We start from the raw sequence: 12,049 nt of genomic DNA, 5'->3' as shown, positions 1-12,049 counted from the left end.
TCTCTCCCTTCCTTACCTTCTCCTACTCCTACTAGGAAAGGAGGAGTCCTACTCCCGGTGGGAGTAGGACTCCCCCCCTTGGCGCGCCCTCCTCCTGGCCGGCTGCCTCCCCCCTAGCTCCTTTATATACGGGGGCAGGGGTGCACCCCAAATGCACAACTATTGATCATTGATCTTTTAGCCGTGTGCAGTGCCCCCCTCCACCATAATCCACCTCGGTAATATCGTTGAGGGAGTCCTGGACTAAGGGGTCCTCGGGCGTCCGGCCTATTATCTGCTGGGCCGGACTTATGGGCTATGAAGACATGAAGGCCGAAGACTGTACCCGTCTCCGGATTGGACTCTACTTGGCGCGGAAGGCAAGCTAGGCGACCGATTATGAAGATTTCCTCCTATGTAACCGACTCCATGTAACCCTAGATCTCTCCCGTGTCTATATAAACCGGAGGGCATAGTCCAGATAGGACAGATTCATTACCATATACTCATAGGCTAGACTTCTAGGGTTTAGCCATTAGGATCTCGTGGTAGATCAACTCTTGTAACACTCATATTCATCAAGATCAATCAAGCGGGAAGTAGTGTATTACCTCCATAGAGAGGGCCCAAACCTGGGTAAACATTGTGTCCCCCGTCTCCTGTTACCATCGATCCTAGATGCATAGTTCGGGACCCCCTACCCGAGATCCGCCGGTTTTGACACCTACATTGGTGCTTTCATTGAGAGTTCCACTGTGCCGTCGACATAAGGCTCGATGTCCCCTTCAATCGTCGGTAATGGCGTCGTTCGGGTAGAAACCTTTCTCTCCGGACAGATTTTTGTATTCGGCGGCTTCGTACTGCGGGCCAACTCGCTCGGCCATCTAGAGCAGATCGATAGCTACGCCCCTGGCCATCAGGTCAGATTCGGAAGTTTGAACTACGTCGCAGACATCCGTGGGGACTTGATCTTCGACGGATTTGAGACCGCGGCAACCGCTCCCCTTCGCCCCGTTGAACATGGCTTAAACCTGTCCTCGGGCCGCATCCAGGAGACAGCTGCTGCAACAACTCTGGCCTTAGATCCGGAGCCGATCAAGACGCCCGAAGATGGGAGACTCGACCCCATCACGGGGGCCACCGAGTCCATGGCGTTGGAGCCGCGCGCAGATCCCTCTTCATACGATACCTGCACCAACGGAACCCCAGACTCGTCTCCGATATCGAGTTCCGAACCCTGCGAGCCCGTGGATACCGAACTCGATCAGTTATCGATCTTCAAGTTTAGCGCCGCGGATATCTTCCAACACTCGCCCATGGGCGACCTACTGAACTCACTAAAAAACCTATCCCTGGCAGACGGCTCATCACCGAACTATGTTCGGTTCGACCTTACGACAGATGATGGAGAATTTTGCTCCCCACCCGCCACCCACTTCATAGCCACCGTCGAAGACCCAACCAACATGCCTGGCCTCTGCTCCGAAGACATCGACGGTCTGGACGACGATGAGGGGCAGGGCCAGAGCTTACTATCCGCTAGACGCGGGACGACCATTTCCTGGTATGACGTGTGCATGGTAGACACACCCAATGACGATCTCAATGATGACAAGGAGGATCCAGTCGAGGATAAGCCTCCTGGTACACAGTACGAACACCTGCTCCCCCCGCGCCACTCTCAGTCACGCCACTCAAGAGAAAACAACACTAGCACCGGAGGTGATAATACGCCAGACAACAAAGACCCTGTTGAGGCAGGATCCGAACAGGAGGACTAGGAAAGCGGGCAAGATAGCCCCGATGAACAGGTCATGTACGGAGACTCGGAGGATAGTAATTATCTTCCCCTCGCCGAGGAGGAGGAGAGCCTCGACAACAAAGAATTCATCGTACCAGAGGAATCTCTCGAGCAGGAGCGCTTTAAACGCCGGCTTATAGCCACAGCAAGGAATCTAAGAATAAAACAGCTGCAGCTTCAAGCAAGCCAAGATCTGCTCAATGATAAATGGACCGAGGTCCTAGCCGCCATAGAATATGGCCCTAGTGGCCCGGACAAAAGCCACCCCAAGAACAGGTGGCTCCCTCCACATGATGGCAAGGCGTTGGAGCCCATTCCACCATTGAACAATGCGGCAGGTCAACCACACTTCAGGCCGGATAAAGCAGCAGCCCAAGCAGAACAACATACTAACCAATATGGCCGTAAGAACAACACGGTTAGGGAAAACAATCGCGACATCCGCCAAAGCTTAGTGGGCGGAGCAGGTCAGACAAGATCGACATACAGATCGAGGGGATATGCCCCGACCGGTGATGATGGTCAATCAGCCGGACTTAACCGAGCGAACCATGCCCGAAGCCATCAACGGCATCCAACGGAGGTGCTTCACAGTGTGGCCCAACATAGAGGAGCCGCACACCCTCTTTGCTTCACCAACGAGCACTACAAAAAAATACACTTCTGTGATGATACGTGTTTGTCACAGTAGGTCGCGTTTTCTGTCATGCATGTACATCCATGACAAATTTATGACAGAATCAAGATAGTCATACCTGTGCTGTCATAGAAGTGTTCCATGACATTGCGAAAATTATCATCACGGAAGTGTCCACTTCCATGATGATAAATCGCGCGTCACAGAAGTGCTTTCGTCAAGGGTGACCGACACGTGGCATCCACCGTAACGGAACGCCGTTAAGCTATCGGGTCGGATTTTGAATCTGATAACCCGTTAACAGCCACGACCAATGCCGATTTCCACGTGTAAAATTCTCATTGCCTGACGGATCCACGCGTCAGCTCCGCGTTGGCACAGGTGTCACTCATCCAACGGTCGAGATGGGCCTATGATATGTTGACACATGGACCGGCCCAAAAGTGGCCCACAAAGTTTAAATGGGCCGGCCCAATCGAAGGCCCATAAGATTTAGCGGACCATAATGGGCCGGCCCAGCTAAAGGCCCACAAAATTTAGTGGACCATAATGGGCCGGCCCAGCTAAAGGCCCACACGATTTTGCAGACCATAATGGGCCGGCCCAGCTAAAGGCCCACAAGATTTTGCGGTTCACAATGGGCCGGCCCAGCTAAAGGCCCACAAGATTCTGCAGACCATAATGGGCCAGCCCAGCTAAAGGCCCAACATTCTCTGTCAAATTGGCCCGTCAACGGCCTGTCCTAAACTTGTCATCAACGCGGCCCATGGTCACTTCTGGTCCGTTAACAGTCCGCTAAGTAATTGGGCCGAATTACGGCCCGGTGTATTTCCGGCCTGTTAAAGGTCGGGCTTCATTTGGGCCCATTTATAGGCCATCAGAACTTTCGGCCCATAAACGACCGTGAAGGATTTGGGTCATCTTCGTCCATGTCTGACATTCGGCCTGTTAGAGGCCCACTATAGCTTTGGGCCACTTTCGGCCTGTTGTCATTTTCGGCCTGTTAACGCCGGACGTAAACCATGGGCCATATGTGGCCCAACGTCATATCGGGCCCATTAACGACCCATATAAAAATGACAATAATCTAGCCCGACCGAAGTTCCGGCCTGTTAAAGGCCCGTGTATTAGGTCAGCACATTTACGGCCCGTCCGAATTTCGGCCTGTCAAAGATCCGCATCGTAAATGGGTCACCATTTCGGCCTGCTAAGTCCAGTGGGTTATTTGGCACAATCAGGGCCCAATCTCACTTTCGGTCTATTAAAGGCCCATGTTTTTTATGGGCTCGAGATATTTACACCTGTAAACGGCCTATTTTTACTGAGGGCCCAAATTATGTTTAGGCCTGTTAAAGGCCCACTATGGGCACAGGCCTACCAGAAAAATATGAAAGCTTATGCTGATTTAGGCCTAGATATTTTTAGTGGGCTACATGCCAATTTCGGCCCGTAATCGTTTTTAGCCCAATTGGAATGGGCCCGACGAATGTTGGCATGTTGGGCTCCTACGAAGCTTTCGGCCGAATACATTACTAAGATAAACCTACACTATACAAAAATAGCATCGTAATTACTGCAGCCTAAGGTAGCATCATAAATGTTGTATCACAACAAAATAAATTCCAACCATACAACAAAAGGCCTGTTGGCATAAAGTTTACAGTCCTTCCAGATAAAAGCACCATCAGATGTATAGAAGCACAGATCATTTGACCTGAGTGCTAATGTTTCAGGCTGTAGAATCTGATGGAGCAGCACAATCTCCACCTTTTTTCTGCCATTGCTCTTGAACAACGAAGCGAATGTCTGATAGTCTGGTTTCAAAACCATTCATATCTTGACGACATTTCTCAACCACTATTCTTGTTTCCGAAACAACGTCCATTAGGGATTGGACTTGTGTCTGGAGCACAGATATATCACTCTGTCTAGCAGGAAGATTTTGTTCAGTAGGCGATTTGGACGAGGTTACCTTGACAACCAACCCAGAATTACGCAGGAAGGTGTTTTTTGCACTGTTAGTGGAGAGAAACTGACGCACTGCAGCAAGAGGTGACATTGTGCCTGTAGTAGCCTCGTCACCTTCAGGTGGTTGTGGCTGTTCAATCATTTGTTCCATAGCTTCCTGAAAGTTTGAACTTGTAGATTAGTGTACCAGATAAGTTACTAATGAGACAAAAACAAACAAAGTAGGTTAAACGTTTATACATAACTTATCTTGGTGAACTACTGTAATACATTAGCATGTATTGTAGTGCCAACTACATAATAAAATCACTTTCGGTACATATGTCCATGTAGCATGCCTACTGTATTGTCTATTTCCTCACATTCGTTGACATATAAGGATAAAGAGACATGGTTTAAAGTAGGATGAACATAGTATGACATCATTCATATCATGGGCAAACAGATATAAAACAAACATGCTATTTTATCATTGTGTGCGCACGTGAACATAACAACTAGATTACAGATCAAGACCAAAAGAATATCCTTCATCTCTTTTAAACCATGTAAGGTGAAATGATATGTTAAGACAACTGTGAATAAAAGTGAACAGAGTAACTAACATTGGCTGCAAACCAAGTAGTTAAATGAACACATCACAGTACCAATCAGTTCAAGGCAGGAGGAGTAAGGACTTACAACAGCGGCTTGAACTGGTGTGCTCATGCCCTTCATCTTGCTGGTGTGGCAATCCTTGAAGATTTGCACTGCAGTCGGTTCATGTTCTTTTTGGTCTGCCCGGGCTTTCCTCTCTATTTGGAACAAGTCAATATAGATACGATAATATGGCACAAAAAAAGAAGGAAGTAGCAGCTATTTACAAGAGCCTCGCAGTGTGCAATATAGCTACGAGATCCTGTTGTCTGTTGGAATTTCACTTTAGAATGGTTGGTTTTGTTCTTCAAACAGTTAGCCTAGAAGAAGATACACTTGTAAGGCACATACATAAATACAAGTTCAATATGTGGTCTGATCAAATACATATAGCCTACCTGATACTTTGGATCAGACCAGTGTTTAACGAGGGCTGTCCAGTCTTCATCTGTAATATATTCCACTGGAGATGTTTGGGCGATTTCATTGTTAGTCTGGCCTTCAAAGTGAGACTTTCTAAGGTGGTACCGATATTGTCGCAGAGCAGACTGAAAAACATGAGTGCATGCTTGTTTAGTTGCATCATCTTTCGGATCCAACTTGAACCTCACCTGTTGAAAAAAGAATGTGAGTCTTATTAGGAGGAAGCTAGAAAGTATGGGACAGAGCAAGACAATATTACTAATTGCGGTGAATAACATTACTTACGGATAAATGGTCAAGGAAGGTGTTAAACTGGGTATTGTCTTTCTCATTCCTGTACTGGATCCACGTTGGGAGGATACGTGCATGACACCTAACGACAACGGCTGCCTCTGATACTAACTTGGCTGACTCTGTAGCATCACGTGGCCTTTTTAAACCTGCCTCAAAATGGATCTCCATTCTTCCTCCTTTAGATTTTGTTAATCTGTCAAGCATTATCCCTGATGTCTGTTTCCGCTTGCGCCGTGGTGCTAGTTCAACAACGTATATGGAAAGTGTTAGTGTACATCAAACTGTGAGAGTACATATAAAGGAGCATGCAACTGCAACTTGACTCGGTCAGGTACCGTCTTGGTGTTGATGCTCATGAGGTTCATCTGATCTTGCCAAGTCCAGTTGTGTCAGTAGTGCTTCAGAAGTAGTGTTAGGTGTGAAGGCAGCTTGGGAACTGGCCAGTTCCGGAGCAAACGAACGAGTAACTGGTTGAGATGCTGGTACAGTTGAAGCGGATGCTACAGCTGGTGGAGCAGGTGATACTGTGTTTGTAGATTTAGCCGGTGGACTTGGACCTTCTACTGCACTATAAGTACCAGCAGGATCTCGACGGCAGAACCTTTTCCGTTTCACCCGACTAGTAACAACACTCCCTACTATATTATTTTCCTTGCTCTTTTTTGACATTGCCATGTCAAGCTATACCCACAACACAAAAGAATAAAATCACTCTTCAGAACTCATTGATGCATGATACAGACAAGCAATACTTTGATGTAAGACAACCGTATGAGGATGGAATATGTAAGAAAAACAGGACGACATGAATATTCACAGCTACGATGTGCAAACTAAGCAGAAGGATTTTCAAGAAAATAGAAGTAATGCAAGCTAGACACCATATGAAAGATGCAACCAATATTACTCTGCCAAGTTAAAAGTGTCTTGTCATAAGTGGCAATTCGAAAAATTAGAAGCAGTACAACGTAGAAATCAATGCAAGATGCAACCACTATCAAACTGCCATGTTAAAAGCATCCAATCATGAGTGACTGATGCGGGATACACAACAACAGTACTTTGATGTAAGAACATGGTATGATAGATAGATGCAGTGTATTCTAGACACAGAAAGCCATGTCATATGCACATGTATAACGTATAAACTCAACAGGTGCAATTTAATCAAAATACAAGAAATATAGGCTAGACAACATATGCAACATGAAACCAATTATCACACTGTCAACTTAGAGCAAGCACCTGCGATGGTGGAGTATGGGAGATGAACTCATCATGTAGACTTGGGACTTCAACTTCATTAGTAGTAGCAGTGGCAAATCTAGAGAGTCTCTGTTTGCGTCGGTGCGGAGGACCACCAACATCCCCTAACTTACTCTTTTCCTTCCTATTTTCTGATATTGCCTTATGAAGTCAAAACCACAAGAAGATGAATAAAATTAGCTCTGCATAACTGGTTGATGCATGATACAGACGAACACTATTTTGATGTAAGGAGAGCGCAGGATAGGAGGATGGAATATATACAAAAAAAGACAGCGTTTCATATTCACACGTACAATAGGAGGATGGAATATGTATGAAAAAACAGTAAGCGGAAGGCATTTCAACAAAATTAGAAGAAATGAAAGCTAGGCACCATATGAACATGCAACCAATATCACTCTATCAGCTAAAAAGTGTCTTGTCGTAAGTGCCATTTCAAGAAATTAGAAGCAGTACAAGCTAGAAGACAATGCAAGATGCAACCTACATCACAGTCCCAAGTTAAATGTGTCTTATGGGTAAGTGATCGTTGCAGGTATAAGTTGTAAGCTACGCAGATGCAATTCAACATAATCAGAAGCAATACAAACTAGACATCATACGGAAAACGCAACCACGTATAACAGTTCCAAGTAAGAGCAAGCACCTGTGATGGTGGAGTAGGGCAGATGTGCTCATCATTGACACGTATGTTCTAGAAACAGGAACACGTGTCATATTCACAGGCATTATGTGTAAAGTAAGCAGATGCAATTCAAGTTAGAAGAAATACAAGCTAGACATCATACGCAACATGCAACCACATATAATAGTGTCAAGTTAGAGCAAGCACCTGTGATGGTGGAGTAGGGGAGATGTGCTCATCATCTACACAGCTACGTTGACTGTCCAGCCTTGTGTTGTCTTACGAATCTTGTTGGGAGGATGGCGGAGTAGAATCTGTAGAGACCCCCTGTTTGAGTTGCTCCGAAGGACCACCATCATCCGCTGCCGGACTAATTTCCTTCAGCTGTAATGATTTTGCATTGTGAAGTCAAACCGATAAGAAAAAGGAATAAAATTTGCTCCTCAGTACTCATTCATGCATGATACTGACGAACACTACTCGGATGAAAGGCAAACACATGATGCGAGGATGGAATATGTATGAAAAACAGGATGGTGTGACATATTCACACCTATGATGTGGTAACTAAGCAGAAGGCATTTCAACAAATTAGAAGCACTGCAAGCTAGACACCATATGAAAGATGCAACCAATATCACTCTGCCAAGTTCAAACTGTATGGCGTTTCAACAAATTAGAAGTAGTACATGCTAGAAATTATATGCAAGACACAACCAATATCACAGTGGTGACTTAAAGGTGCCTTATCATAAGTGACTGATGCGGGATATGCAAGAATAGTAGTCTGATGTAGAAACAGGAACACATGTCATATTCACAGGCATTATGTGTAAAGTAAGCAGATGCAATTCAACAAAGTTATAAGCAATACAAGCTAGACATCATACGCAACATGCAACCACATATAATAGTGCCAAGTTAGAGCAAGCACCTGTGATGGTGGAGTAGGGGAGATGTGCTCATCATCTACATAGCTACGTTGACTGTCTAGCCTAGCGTTGTCTGGCGAATCTTGTTGGGAGGATGGCGGAGTAGAATTTGTAGAGAACCTCCGTTTCAGTTGCTCGGAAGGACCACCATCATCCAATGCCTTGCCAATTTCCTTCAGCTTTATTGATTTTGCATTGTGAGGTCATACCGACAAGAAAAAGGAATATCATTCGCTCTTCAGAACTCATTCATGCATGATACTGACGAACACTACTCTGATGAAGGCAAAGTCATGATACGAGGATGGAATATGTACGAAAAAATGGACGGCTTGACATATTCACACCTATGATGTGGTAACTAAGCAGAAGGCACTTCAACAAATTAGAAACACTGCAAGACACCATATGGAAGGTGCAATCAATATCACTCTGCCAAGTTAAAACTGTCTCGTCATAGGTGGCGTTCATCAAACTAGAAGCAATACATGCTAGAAATCATATTCAAGACGCAAACCAATATCACACTGCCAACTTAAAGGTGTCCATAAAAAGTGACTGATGCAGGATACACAAGAAGAGTAGTTTCATGTAAGAACATGGTGTGATAGACAGATATAGTATGTACCAAAAACAGGACAGCGTGCCATATTCACATGTATCATGTGTAAGCTAAGCAGATGCAGTTTACACTAATTAGGAGCAATACGAGCTAGACACCATATGCAACATGCAACCAGATATCACACTGCCAAGTTAGAGCAAGCACCTTGGATGGTGGAGTAGGGGAGCGGAGACTTGGACCTTGTAATGCACTATCAGTACAAGGAGAATCGGTACAGATGCTCCGTTTACGTTGCTGCAGAGGACCACCATCATCGCCTTCCTTACTCTTTTCCTTCCTCTTTCTTGATTTTGCCTTGTCATGTCAAACCCACAAGAAAAAGGAATAAAATTTGCTCTTCAGAACTCATTGATGCATGATACTAATGAAGACTACTTTCATGTAAGGCAGCCGCATGATAGGAGGATGGAATATGTATGAAAAACATGACGGCGTGACATATTGACATGTATGATGTATAAAGTGTAAACTAAGCACAAGGTGCTTGAACTTGTTAGAATCGATGCAAGCTAGAAACCATATGAAAGATGAAACCAATATCACTCTGCCAAATTAAAAGGGTGCCCTAACAAATGTATTTGACCAAATTAGAAGCAATACATGGCAACAGGCTAGAAATAATATGCAATATGCAACGAATAAAGGTGACTCATCGTAAGTGATCGATGCAGGATACAGAAGAGAGGTAGTTTCATGTAAGAACAAGGTTAACACATAGATGTAGTGTGTACCAAAAATAGGAAGGCATGTCATATTCACATGTATAGTGTGTAAACTAAGCAGATGCAATTTACCCTAATTAGAAGCATTACAAGCTAGACACTGTATGCAACATGCAACCACATATCACACTGCGAAGTTAGAGCAAGCACCTGTGATGGTGGTGTAGGGGAAGTGCGGTCTTCAGGTACAGAGCTACGTTCAATATCTTCATTTAGGCTTGCTGTTTCTTGAGAATCATGTGGAGAGGATGAAATTGCATTCTTTATAAGAGTATTGCGTCTCATATTAACCCACGCGCGTGACTGTCTCATGATAAGCGATAGACGCAGGATACACAAGAACAGTAGTTTGATGTAAGAACATGGTGTGATAGGCAGATGTAGTATGTACCAAAAACAGGAAGGCGTGTCATATTCACATGTATAATGTGTAAGCTAAGGAGATGCAATTTAACAAATTAGGAGCATTCATGAGGGATACACAAGAAAAGTAGTTTGATGTAAGAACATGGTTAATAGAAAGACGTAGTATGTACCAAAAACAAGAAGGCATGTCATATTCACAGGTATAATGTGTTAACTAAGCAGATGCAATTTACCCTAATTAGAAGCATTACAAGGTAGACACCATATGCAAAATGCAACCACATATCACACTGCCAAGTAAGAGCAAGCACCTGCGATGGTGGTGTGGGGGAATTGCGGTGATCAACTAGAGAGCTACGTTGACTGTCTTCATTTAGCCTTGCTGTTTCTTGAGAATCATGTGGGGAGGATGACACTGCACTCTTTAAACGAGTAGGGCGTCTCACAGTAACCCACTCGGGTGGCTGTCTCATCATAAGTGATTGACGAGGGATACAAAAGAGCATTAGTTTGATGTACGAACATGGTTAATAGACATATGTAGTATGTATCAAAAACAGGAAGGCATGCCATTATCAAAGGTATAATGTGTAAAGTAAGCAGATGCAATTTAACCAAATTGGAAGCAATACAAGCTAGACACCATATGCAACATGCAACCACATTTGACAGCGCGAAGTTAAAGAAAGCACCTGGGATGGTTGTGTGTGGCAATTGAGATCATCAACTGCAGAGCTACGTTTACACTCTCCAACAGCTGACACTGCACCCATTAGAGCGCTGAAACGCTTAGTGCTTATCTTCGAATTACACTGGAGCGACTTTTGTCTTTTCTTTTCTGCATTCATCAACACTGCATCAGAGTCTGAAATACCCATGCATAAAAAACAATAGTGTGAGTATGGGTGAAGTGTGTGCACAATTAGTATAGTGTAAAGGTAGCAGATAGCAGGTCGGTGAGAAATAAATGACGGGAGACATATGATAGCTCTACAACATGCATGGCACACTAAATTACTACAGGATTATATGAAAATAACAGTCGACTGAAAGCAAATAGGTCAGTCCATTTTTTCTGCACCGTCCGATGTACAAAGAACGGGCAGATCGCCTTCATCTACCTCCAGCCAGTCAGTGTTGACGATCTTCCTCGAAACGCCAGCGACCACTGGCCCAGTATTCCTCCCCTTCCTGCGCCCTCCCCTCGACCTCACTGCACCGCCGTGCTTGGCACCGTCCCCCGGCCATCCATTCAAGCCCCGCCGACCTCCAGATCGGGCGCAAGCAGTTCATGCGTCCCACACCCCTATGATAGACACCGATGCGCCGCTTCCCCAGGGAACAGGCGGACTAGGTGCTCCGCGTGCCTAAGAGGGTGCTGCTTCTTTTAATTGCGGTTCGACTGACCCTGAATTGAAATCCAGGCGGGCTACTGACCTCTAGCAAAGGTGAAATAGTAAAAGGGAGGAAACCTTGTGCATTTAGTATCACGAAGAAGATGCAGTAAGAAGCGCTCAACTAGTTTCTTTCGTGGGATGAATATGGTGTGAGCAGAGACGTAAGATTTGCACGAATAAGGGAAGAGGAGTACCTCTTTCTGCTGGCAGTGCTGTGTCCTCCTTCTGTTTTTCCGACGATCTTCTTGTTGTTCGCCGGAAACCAGAAGTTGTGGAGGACGGTGCAGCCTTGGATGAACCCATGGCCAAGTTGTTGAGTGTGGTGCGGTGGCCGTCTGTCGGCGGCGGGGAAGCAGATCTGAGGCGGCGAACGAC

The sequence above is a fragment of the Triticum aestivum genome, chromosome 1D, assembly GCF_018294505.1.
Source record: "Triticum aestivum cultivar Chinese Spring chromosome 1D, IWGSC CS RefSeq v2.1, whole genome shotgun sequence".
Lineage (NCBI taxonomy): Eukaryota > Viridiplantae > Streptophyta > Magnoliopsida > Poales > Poaceae > Triticum > Triticum aestivum.
This window is presented reverse-complemented; position numbering follows the sequence as displayed.